This window comes from Anabrus simplex, chromosome 3, assembly GCF_040414725.1.
Source record: "Anabrus simplex isolate iqAnaSimp1 chromosome 3, ASM4041472v1, whole genome shotgun sequence".
Taxonomy (NCBI): domain Eukaryota; kingdom Metazoa; phylum Arthropoda; class Insecta; order Orthoptera; family Tettigoniidae; genus Anabrus; species Anabrus simplex.
The window spans coordinates 450,829,815-450,839,243 of NC_090267.1; the positions used below are offsets into that span (position 1 = coordinate 450,829,815).

General features: G+C 45.3%; 1 protein-coding gene and 30 non-coding genes across 31 annotated transcripts in view; 30 read left to right on the forward strand and 1 right to left on the reverse strand.

Moving 5' to 3' along the window:
- The window catches only part of LOC136866853 (dynein axonemal heavy chain 1), a 1,878,455-nt gene that overhangs the window by 1,109,660 nt on the left and 759,366 nt on the right, over positions 1-9,429 (reverse strand). The window lies entirely within an intron of this gene.
- Positions 32-113, forward strand: TRNAS-UGA (transfer RNA serine (anticodon UGA)). The gene has a single exon. It is a non-coding gene; the product is annotated as a tRNA-Ser (tRNA).
- On the forward strand, positions 190-271 carry TRNAS-UGA (transfer RNA serine (anticodon UGA)). Its single transcript has one exon. It is a non-coding gene; the product is annotated as a tRNA-Ser (tRNA).
- TRNAS-UGA (transfer RNA serine (anticodon AGA)) lies at positions 464-545 on the forward strand. Its single transcript has one exon. It is a non-coding gene; the product is annotated as a tRNA-Ser (tRNA).
- TRNAS-UGA (transfer RNA serine (anticodon UGA)) lies at positions 926-1,007 on the forward strand. The gene has a single exon. It is a non-coding gene; the product is annotated as a tRNA-Ser (tRNA).
- On the forward strand, positions 1,078-1,159 carry TRNAS-UGA (transfer RNA serine (anticodon UGA)). The gene has a single exon. It is a non-coding gene; the product is annotated as a tRNA-Ser (tRNA).
- Positions 1,802-1,883, forward strand: TRNAS-UGA (transfer RNA serine (anticodon CGA)). Its single transcript has one exon. It is a non-coding gene; the product is annotated as a tRNA-Ser (tRNA).
- TRNAS-UGA (transfer RNA serine (anticodon UGA)) lies at positions 1,960-2,041 on the forward strand. The gene has a single exon. It is a non-coding gene; the product is annotated as a tRNA-Ser (tRNA).
- TRNAS-UGA (transfer RNA serine (anticodon UGA)) lies at positions 2,112-2,193 on the forward strand. The gene has a single exon. It is a non-coding gene; the product is annotated as a tRNA-Ser (tRNA).
- Positions 2,416-2,497, forward strand: TRNAS-UGA (transfer RNA serine (anticodon UGA)). The gene has a single exon. It is a non-coding gene; the product is annotated as a tRNA-Ser (tRNA).
- TRNAS-UGA (transfer RNA serine (anticodon CGA)) lies at positions 2,726-2,807 on the forward strand. The gene has a single exon. It is a non-coding gene; the product is annotated as a tRNA-Ser (tRNA).
- On the forward strand, positions 2,878-2,958 carry TRNAS-UGA (transfer RNA serine (anticodon CGA)). The gene has a single exon. It is a non-coding gene; the product is annotated as a tRNA-Ser (tRNA).
- On the forward strand, positions 3,449-3,530 carry TRNAS-UGA (transfer RNA serine (anticodon CGA)). The gene has a single exon. It is a non-coding gene; the product is annotated as a tRNA-Ser (tRNA).
- TRNAS-AGA (transfer RNA serine (anticodon CGA)) lies at positions 3,607-3,688 on the forward strand. The gene has a single exon. It is a non-coding gene; the product is annotated as a tRNA-Ser (tRNA).
- On the forward strand, positions 4,155-4,236 carry TRNAS-AGA (transfer RNA serine (anticodon CGA)). Its single transcript has one exon. It is a non-coding gene; the product is annotated as a tRNA-Ser (tRNA).
- Positions 4,465-4,546, forward strand: TRNAS-CGA (transfer RNA serine (anticodon CGA)). The gene has a single exon. It is a non-coding gene; the product is annotated as a tRNA-Ser (tRNA).
- On the forward strand, positions 4,773-4,854 carry TRNAS-CGA (transfer RNA serine (anticodon CGA)). Its single transcript has one exon. It is a non-coding gene; the product is annotated as a tRNA-Ser (tRNA).
- TRNAS-UGA (transfer RNA serine (anticodon CGA)) lies at positions 4,925-5,006 on the forward strand. The gene has a single exon. It is a non-coding gene; the product is annotated as a tRNA-Ser (tRNA).
- TRNAS-UGA (transfer RNA serine (anticodon UGA)) lies at positions 5,350-5,431 on the forward strand. Its single transcript has one exon. It is a non-coding gene; the product is annotated as a tRNA-Ser (tRNA).
- Positions 5,654-5,735, forward strand: TRNAS-UGA (transfer RNA serine (anticodon CGA)). Its single transcript has one exon. It is a non-coding gene; the product is annotated as a tRNA-Ser (tRNA).
- TRNAS-CGA (transfer RNA serine (anticodon UGA)) lies at positions 5,812-5,893 on the forward strand. The gene has a single exon. It is a non-coding gene; the product is annotated as a tRNA-Ser (tRNA).
- On the forward strand, positions 5,965-6,046 carry TRNAS-UGA (transfer RNA serine (anticodon UGA)). The gene has a single exon. It is a non-coding gene; the product is annotated as a tRNA-Ser (tRNA).
- TRNAS-CGA (transfer RNA serine (anticodon CGA)) lies at positions 6,276-6,357 on the forward strand. Its single transcript has one exon. It is a non-coding gene; the product is annotated as a tRNA-Ser (tRNA).
- Positions 7,166-7,247, forward strand: TRNAS-AGA (transfer RNA serine (anticodon AGA)). The gene has a single exon. It is a non-coding gene; the product is annotated as a tRNA-Ser (tRNA).
- On the forward strand, positions 7,318-7,399 carry TRNAS-UGA (transfer RNA serine (anticodon UGA)). The gene has a single exon. It is a non-coding gene; the product is annotated as a tRNA-Ser (tRNA).
- TRNAS-AGA (transfer RNA serine (anticodon AGA)) lies at positions 7,592-7,673 on the forward strand. Its single transcript has one exon. It is a non-coding gene; the product is annotated as a tRNA-Ser (tRNA).
- On the forward strand, positions 8,054-8,135 carry TRNAS-UGA (transfer RNA serine (anticodon UGA)). The gene has a single exon. It is a non-coding gene; the product is annotated as a tRNA-Ser (tRNA).
- TRNAS-UGA (transfer RNA serine (anticodon UGA)) lies at positions 8,328-8,409 on the forward strand. Its single transcript has one exon. It is a non-coding gene; the product is annotated as a tRNA-Ser (tRNA).
- Positions 8,640-8,718, forward strand: TRNAS-UGA (transfer RNA serine (anticodon GGA)). Its single transcript has one exon. It is a non-coding gene; the product is annotated as a tRNA-Ser (tRNA).
- TRNAS-UGA (transfer RNA serine (anticodon UGA)) lies at positions 8,789-8,870 on the forward strand. The gene has a single exon. It is a non-coding gene; the product is annotated as a tRNA-Ser (tRNA).
- On the forward strand, positions 9,311-9,392 carry TRNAS-UGA (transfer RNA serine (anticodon AGA)). The gene has a single exon. It is a non-coding gene; the product is annotated as a tRNA-Ser (tRNA).

The following is a 9,429-nucleotide window of genomic DNA, read 5'->3' on the forward strand; positions in this document are numbered from 1 at the left end:
TCATAACTCCTTACTCACTTAATGCATATCAGCTGCGGTGTCCGAGCGGTTAAGGAGTTGGACTTGAAATCCAATGGGTTCTACCCGCACATGTTCGAATCCTGTCCGCAGGGAATTTTTCAATGAAGACATTTCCACCGATACAAGTTACTATTGACTCATAATTCCTTACTCACCTAACGCACAACAGCTGCGGTGTCCGAGTGGTTAAGGAGTTGGACTTGAAATCCAATGGGTTCTACCCGCACAGGTTCGAATCCTGTCCGCAGCGACTGTTTTAAGGAAGGCATTTCCACCGATATGCTGAAAATGAAAACCTACATCCTGTTTTCCTGTCTTTGACCGGGTCAGGGATGTTATGAATGAAACAGATATAAGCTATTAGTACGATGGGGTCGCCACTCCCAAAGTGTCCACCGATATACTAGTTATTCATAATTCCTTACTCACTTACCGCAGAGCAGCTGCGGGGTCCGAGTGGTTAAGGGGTTGGACTTGAAATCCAATGGGTTCTACCCGCACAGGTTCGAATCCTGCCCGCAGCGACTTTTTAAGGAAGACATTTCCACGGAAATGCCAGATATTCATAATTCGTTACTCACTAAATGCCCAGTTGCTGCTGCGTCCGAGTGGTTAAAGAGTTGGACTAGAAATCCATTGGTTTTTATCCGCACAGGTTCGAATCCTGTCCGCAGCGACTTTTTAAGGAAGACATTTCCACGGAAATGCCAGATATTCATAATTCGTTACTCACAAACTGCCCTGCTGCTGCTGCGTCCGCGTGGTTAAGTGGTTGGACTAGAATTCCATTGGTTTTTATCCGCACAGGTTCGAATCCTGTCCGCAGCGACTTTTTTAATGAAGACGTTTCCACCGATATAAGTTACTATTGATTCATAATTCCTTACTCACCTAATGCACAACAGCTGGGGTGTCCGAGTGGTTAAGGAGTTGGACTTGAAATCCAATGGGTTCTACCCGCACAGGTTCGAATCCTGTCCGCAGCGACTTTTTGAGGAAGACATTTCCACGGAAATGCCAGATATTCATAACTCCTTACTCACTTATTGCATATCAGCTGCGGTGTCCGAGCGGTTAAGGAGTTGGACTTGAAATCCAATGGGTTGTACCCGCACAGGTTCGAATCCTGTCCGTAGCGACGGTTTAAGGAGGTCATTTCCACGGAAATGCCAGATATTCATAATTCGTCACTCACTAAATGCCCAGCTGCTGCTGCGTCCGAGTGGTTAAAGATTTGGACTTGAAATCCATGGTTTTTATCCGCGCAGGTACGAATCCTGTCCGCAGCGACTTGTTAAGGAAGACATTTCCACGGAAATGCCAGATATTCATAAGTCGTTACACACGAAATGCCCAGTTGTTGCTGTGACCGAGTGGTTAAAGATTTGGACTAGAAATCCATTGGTTTTTATCCGCACAGGTTCGAATCCTGTCCGCAGCGACTTTTTAAGGAAGACATTTCCACGGAAATACCAGATATTCGTAATTTGTTACTCACTAAATGCCAGCTGCTGTGTCCGTGTGGTTAAAGAGTTGGACTTGAAATCCATGGTTTTTATCCGCACAGGTACGAATCCTGTCAGCAGCGACTCTTTTAAGGAAGGCATTTCCACCGATATGCTGAAAATGAAAACCTACATCCTGTTTTCCAGTCTTTGACCGGGTCAGGGATATTATGAATGAAACAGATATAGGCTATTAGTACGATGGGGTCGCCACTCCCAAAGTGTCCACCGATATACTAGTTATTCATAATTCCTTACTCACTCACCGCACAGCAGCTGCGGTGTCCGAGTGGTTAAGGAGTTGGGCTTGAAATCCAATGGGTTGTACCCGCGCAGGTTCGAATCCTGTCCGCAGCGACTTTTTAAATGAAGACATTTCCACCGATATAAGTTACTATTGATTCATAATTCCTTACTCACCTAATGCACAACAGCTGGGGTGTCCGTGTGGTTAAGGAGTTGGACTTGAAATCCAATGGGTTCAACCCGCACAGGTTCGAATCCTGTCCGCAGCGACTTTTTGAGGAAGACAGTTCCACGGAAATGCCAGATATTCATAACTCCTTACTCACTTATTGCATATCAGCTACGGTGTCCGAGCGGTTAAGGAGTTGGACTTGAAATCCAGTGGGTTCTACCCGCACAGGTTCGAATCCTGTCCGCAGCGACTTTTTAAGGAAGACATTTCCACGGAAATGCAAGATATTCATAAGTCGTTACTCACTAAATGCCCAGTTGCTGCTGTGACCGAGTGGTTAAAGAGTTGGACTAGAAATCCATTGGTTTTTATCCACACAGGTTCGAATCCTGTCCGCAGCGACTTTTTAAGGAAGACATTTCCACGGAAATGCTCGATATTCATAACTCCTTACTCACTTATTGCATGTCAGCTACGGTGTCCGAGCGGTTAAGGAGTTGGACTTGAAATCCAGTGGGTTCTACCCGCACAGGTTCGAATCCTGTCCGCAGCGACTTTTTAAGGAAGACATTTCCACGGAAATGCCAGATATTCATAATTCGTTACTCACAAACTGCCCAGCTGCTGCTGCGTCCGCGTGGTTAAGTGGTTGGACTAGAAATCCATTGGTTTTTATCCGCACAGGTTCGAATCCTGTCCGCAGCGACTTTTTTAATGAAGACGTTTCCACCGATATAAGTTACTATTGATTCATAATTCCTTACTCACCTAATGCACAACAGCTGGGGTGTCCGAGTGGTTAAGGAGTTGGACTTGAAATCCAATGGGTTCTACCCGCACAGGTTCGAATCCTGTCCGCAGCGACTTTTTGAGGAAGACATTTCCACGGAAATGCCAGATATTCATAACTCCTTACTCACTTATTGCATATCAGCTGCGGTGTCCGAGCGTTAAGGAGTTGGACTTGAAATCCAATGGGTTGTACTCGCACAGGTTCGAATCCTGTCCGTAGCGACGGTTTAAGGAGGTCATTTCCACGGAAATGCCAGATATTCATAATTCGTCACTCACTAATTGCCCAGCTGCTGCTGCGTCCGAGTGGTTAAAGAGTTGGACTTGAAATCCATGGTTTTTATCCGCACAGGTTCGAATCCTGTCCGCAGCGACTTTTTAAGGAAGACATTTCCACGGAAATACCAGATATTCATAATTTGTTACTCACTAAATGCCAGCTGCTGTGTCCGTGTGGTTAAAGAGTTGGACTTGAAATCCATGGTTTTTATCCGCACAGGTACGAATGCTGTCCGCAGCGACTCTTTTAAGGAAGGCATTTCCACCGATATGCTGAAAATGAAAACCTACATCCTGTTTTCCAGTCTTTGACCGGGTGAGGGATGTTATGAATGAAACAGATATAGGCTATTAGTACGATGGGGTCGCCACTCCCCAAGTGTCCACCGATATACTAGTTATTCATAATTCCTTACTCACTCACCGCACAGCAGCTGCGGTGTCCGAGTGGTTAAGGAGTTGGGCTTGAAATCCAATGGGTTGTACCCGCGCATGTTCGAATCCTGTCCGCAGCGACTTTTTAAATGAAGACATTTCCACCGATATAAGTTACTATTGATTCATAATTCCTTACTCACCTAATGCACAACAGCTGGGGTGTCCGAGTGGTTAAGGAGTTGGACTAGAAATCCAATGGGTCCTACCCGCACAGGTTCGAGTCCTGTCCGCAGCGACTTTTTTAAGGAAGGCATTTACACGGATATGCTGAAAATGAAAACCTATATCCTGTTTTCCAGGCTTTGACCCAGTCAGTGATGTAAAGAATGAAACAGATATAAGCTATTAGTACGATGAGGTCGCCACTCGCAAAGTGTCGACCGATATACTAGTTATTCATAATTCCTTACTCACCTGTTGAACAACAGCTGCGGTGTCCGAGTGGTTAAGGAGTTGTACTCGAAATCCAATGGGTTCTACCCGCACATTTTCGTATCCTGTCCGCAGCGACTTTTTTAAGGAAGGCATTTCCGCGGATATGCTGAAAATGAAAACCTATATCCTGTTTTCCAGGCTTTGACCCAGTCAGTGATGTAATGAATGAAACAGATATAAGCTATTAGTACGATGGGGTCGCCACTCCCAAAGTGTCGACCGATATACTAGTTATTCATAATTCCTTACTCACTTACCGCACAGCAGCTGCGCTGTCCGAGTGGTTAAGGAGTTGGACTAGAAATCCAATGGTTTCTACCCGCACAGGTTCGAGTCCTGTCCGCAGCGACTTTTTAAAGAAGACATTTCCACGGAAATGCCAGATATTCATAATTCGTTACTCACTAAATGCCCAGCTGCTGCTGTTTCCGAGTGGTTAAAGAGTTGGACTATAAATCCATTGGTTTTTATCCGCACAGGTTCGAATCCTGACCGCAGCGAATTTTTCAATGAAGACATTTCCACGGATATAAGTTACTATTGATTCATAATTCCATACTCACCTAACGCACAACAGCTGCGGTGTCCGAGTGGTTAAGGAGTTGGACTCGAAATCCAATGGGATCTACCCGCACAGGTTCGAATCCTGTCCGCAGCGACTTTTTAAGGAAGACATTTCCACGGAAATGCCAGATATTCATAATTCGTTACTCACTAAATGCCCAGCAGCTGCTGAGTCCGAGTGGTTAAAGAGTTGGACTTGAAATCCATGGTTTTTATCCGCACAGGTTCGAATCCTGTCCGCAGCGACTTTTTTAATGAAGCATTTCCACCGATATAAGTTACTATTGATTCATAATTCCTTACTCTCCTAATGCACAACAGCGGGGGTGTCCGAGTGCTTAAGGAGTTGGACTCGAAATCCAATGGGTTCTACCCGCACAGGTTCGAATCCTGTCCGCAGCGACTTTTCGAGGAAGACATTTCCACGGAAATGCCAGATATTCATAAATCCTTACTCACTTATTCCGTATCAGCTGCGTTGTCCGAGCGGTTAAGGAGTTGGACTTGAAATCCAATGGGTTGTACCCGCACAGGTTCGAAACCTGTCCGCAGCGACGGTTAAAGGAGGTCATTTCCACGGAAATGCCAGATATTCATAATTCGTCACTCACTAAATGCCCAGCTGCTACTGCGTCCGAGTAGTTAAAGAGTTGGACTTGAAATCCATGTTTTTTATCCGCACAGGTTCGAATCCTGTCCGCAGCGGCTTTTTTAAAGAAGGCATTTCCACCGATATGCTGAAAATGAAAACCTACATCCTGTTTTCCAGTCTTTGACCGGGTCAGGGATGTAATGAATGAAACAGATATAGGGTATTAGTACGATGGGTTCGCCACTCCCAAAGTGTCCACCGATATACTAGTTATTCATAATTCCTTACTCACTCGCCGCACAGCAGCTGCGGTGTCCGAGTGGCTAAGGATTTGGACTTGAAATCCAATGGGATCTACCCGCACAGGTTCGAATCCTGTCCGCAGCGACTTTTTAAGGAAGACATTTCCACGGAGATGCCAGATATTCATAAGTCGTTACACACTAAATGCCCAGTTGCTGCTGTGACCGAGTGGTTAAAGAGTTGGACTAGAAATCCATTGGTTTTTATCCGCACAGGTTCGAATCCTGTCCGCAGCGACTTTTTGAGGAAGATATTTCCACGGAAATGCCAGATATTCATAATTCCTTACTCACTTATTGCATATCAGCTGCGGTGTCTGAGCGGTTAGGGAGTTGGACTTGAAATCCAATGGGTTCTACCCGCACAGGTTCGAATCCTGTCCGCAGCGACTTCTTCAATGAAGACATTTCCACCGATATAAGTTACTATTGATTCATAATTCCTTACTCACCGAATGCACAACAGCTGCGGTGTCCGAGTGGTTAAGGAGTAGGACTCGAAATCCAATGGGTTCTACCCGCACAGGTTCGAATCCTGACCGCAGCGACTTTTTGAGGAAGACATTTAAAAAGGAAATGCCAGATATTCATAACTCCTTACTCACTTATTGCATATCAGCTGCGGTGTCCGAGCTGTTAAGGAGTTGGACTTGAAATCCAATGGTTTTTATCCGCACAGGTTCGAATCCTGTCCGCAGCTACTTCTTTAATGAAGACGTTTCCACGGAAATGCCAGATATTCATAATTCGTTACTCACTAAATGCCCAGCTGCTGCTGTTTCCGAGTGGTTAAAGAGTTGGACTAGAAATCCATTGGTTTTTATCCGCACAGGTTCGAATCCTGACCGCAGCGAATTTTTCAATGAAGACTTTTCCACCGATATAAGTTACTATTGATTCATAATTCCATACTCACCTAACGCACAACAGCTGCGGTGCCCGAGTGGTTAAGGAGTTGGACTCGAAATCCAATGGGATCTACCCGCACAGGTTCGAATCCTGTCCGCAGCGACTTTTTAAGGAAGACATTTCCACGGAAATGCCAGATATTCATAATTCGTTACTCACTAAATGCCCAGCAGATGCTGAGTCCGAGTGGTTGAAGAGTTGGACTTGAAATCCATGGTTTTTATCCGCACAGGTTCGAATCCTGTCCGCAGCGACTTTTTTAATGAAGCATTTCCACCGATATTAGTTACTATTGATTCATAATTCCTTACTCTCCTAATGCACAACAGCGGGGGTGTCCGAGTGGATAAGTAGTTGGACTCGAAATCCAATGGGTTCTACCCGCACAGGTTCGAATCCTGTCCGCAGCGACTTTTTTAATGAAGCATTTCCACCGATATAAGTTACTATTGATTCATAATTCCTTACTCTCCTAATGCGCAACAGCGGGGGTGTCCGAGTGGTTAAGGAGTTGGACTTGAAATCCAATGGGTTCTACCCGCACAGGTACGAATCCTGTCCGAAGCGACTGTTTAAGGAAGACATTTCCACAGAAATGCCAGATATTCATAATTCGTTACTCACTGAATGCCCGGCTGCTGCTGTGTCCGAGTGGTGAAAGAGTTGGACTTGAAATCCATGGTTCTTTTCCGCACAGGTACGAATCCTGTCCGCAGCGACTTTTTTAAGGAAGGCATTTCCACCGATATGCTGAAAATGAAAACCTACATCCTGTTTTCCAGTCTTTGACCGGGTCAGGGATGTTATGAATGAAACAGATATAGGCTATTAATACGATGGGGTCGCCACACCCAAAGTGTCCACCGATATACTAAGTATTCATAATTCCTTACTCACTTACCGCAGAGCAGCTGCGGTGTCCGAGTGGTTAAGGAGTTGGACTAGAAATCCATTGGTTTTTATCCACACAGGTTCGAATCCTGTCCGCAGCGTCTCTTTAAGGAAGACATTTCCACGGAAATGCTCGATATTCATAACTCCTTACTCGCTTAATGCATATCAGCTGTGGTGTCCGAGCGGTTAAGGAGTTGGACTTGAAATCCAATGGGTTCTACTCGCACAGCTTCGAATCCTGTCCGCAGCGACTTTTTTAAGGAAGGCATTTCCACGGATATGCTGAAAATGAAAACCTACATCCTGTTTTCCAGGCTTTGACCCAGTCAGGGATGTAATGAATGAAACAGATATAAGCTATTAGTGCGATGGGGTCGCCACTCCCAAAGTGTCGACCGATATACTAGTTATTCATAATTCCTTACTCACTTACCGCACAGCAGCTGCGGTGTCCGAGTGGTTAAGGAGTTGGACTAGAAATCCAATGGGTTATACCCGCACAGGTTCGAGTCCTGTCCGCAGCGACTTTTTAAGGAAGACATTTCCTCGGAAATGCCAGATATTCATAATTCGTTACTCACTAAATGCCCAGCTGCTGCTGTTTCCGAGTGGTTAAAGAGTTGGACTAGAAAACCACTGGTTTTTATCCGCACAGGTTCGAATCCTGACCGCAGTGACATTTTAAGGAAGACATTTCCACGGAAATGCTAGATATTCATAACTCCTTACTCACTTAATGCATATCGGCTGCGGTGTCCGAGCGGTTAAAAAGTTGGACATGAAATCCAATGGGTTCTACCAGCACATGTTCGAATCCTGTCCGCAGCGAATTTTTCAATGAAGACATTTCCACCGATACAAGTTACTATTGATTCATAATTCCTTACTCACCTAACGCACAACAGCTGCGGTGTCCGAGTGGTTAAGGAGTTGGACTTGAAATCCAATGGGTTCTACCCGCACAGGTTCGAATCCTGTCCGCAGCGACATTTTTAAGGAAGGCATTTCCACCGATATGCTGAAAATGAAAACCTACATCCTGTTTTCCAGTCTTTGACCGGGTCAGGGATGTTATGAATGAAACAGATATAAGCTATTAGTACGATGGGGTCGCCACTCCCAAAGTGTCCACCGATATACTAGTTATTCATAATTCCTCACTCACTCACCGCACAGCAGCTGCGGTGTCCGAGCGGTTAAGGAGTTGGACTTGAAATCCAATGGGTTCTACCCGCACGGGTTCGAATCCTGTCCGCAGCGACTTTTAAGGAAGACATTTCCACGGAAATGCCAGATATTCATAATTCGTTACTCACAAACTGCCCAGCTGCTGCTGCGTCCGCGTGGTTAAGTGGTTGGACTAGAAATCCATTGGTTTTTATCCGCACAGTTTCGAATCCTACGAGAAGCGACTTTTTTAATGAAGACGTTTCCACCGATATAAGTTACTATTCATTCATAATTCCTTACTCACCTAATGCACAACAGAAGGGGTGTCCGAGTGGTTAAGGAGTTGGACTTGAAATCCAATGGGTTCTACCCGCACAGGTTCGAATCCTGTCCGCAGCGACTTTTTGAGGAAGACATTTCCACGGAAATGCCAGATATTCATAACTCCTTACTCACTTATTGCATATCAGCTGCGGAGGCCGAGCGGTTAAGGAGTTGGACTTGAAATCCAATGGGTTGTACCCGCACAGGTTCGAATCCTGTCCGTGGCGACGGTTTAAGGAGGTCATTTCCACGGAAATGCCAGATATTCATAATTCGTCACTCACTAAATGCCCAGCTGCTGCTGCGTCCGAGTGGTTAAAGAGTTGGACTTGAAATCCATGGTTTTTAACCGCACAGGTTCCAATCCTGTCCGCAGCGACTTTTTTAAAGAAGGCATTTCCACCGATATGCTGAATATGAAAACCTTCGAATCCTGTCCGCAGCGACTTTTTAAGGAAGACATTTCCACGGAAATGCCAGATATTCATAAGTCGTTACACACTAAATGCCCAGTTGCTGCTGTGACCGACTGGTTAAAGAGTTGGACTAGAAATCCATTGGTTTTTATCCGCACAGTTTCGAATCCTGTCCGCAGCGACTTTTTAAGGCAGATATTTCCACGGAAATGCTCGATATGCATAACTCCTTACTCACTTAACACGTATCAGCTGCGGTGTCCGAGCGGTTAAGGAGTTGGACTTGAAATCCAATGGGTTCTACCCGCACAGGTTCGAATCCTGTCCGCAGCGACTTTTACAATGAAGACATTTCCACCGATATAAGTTA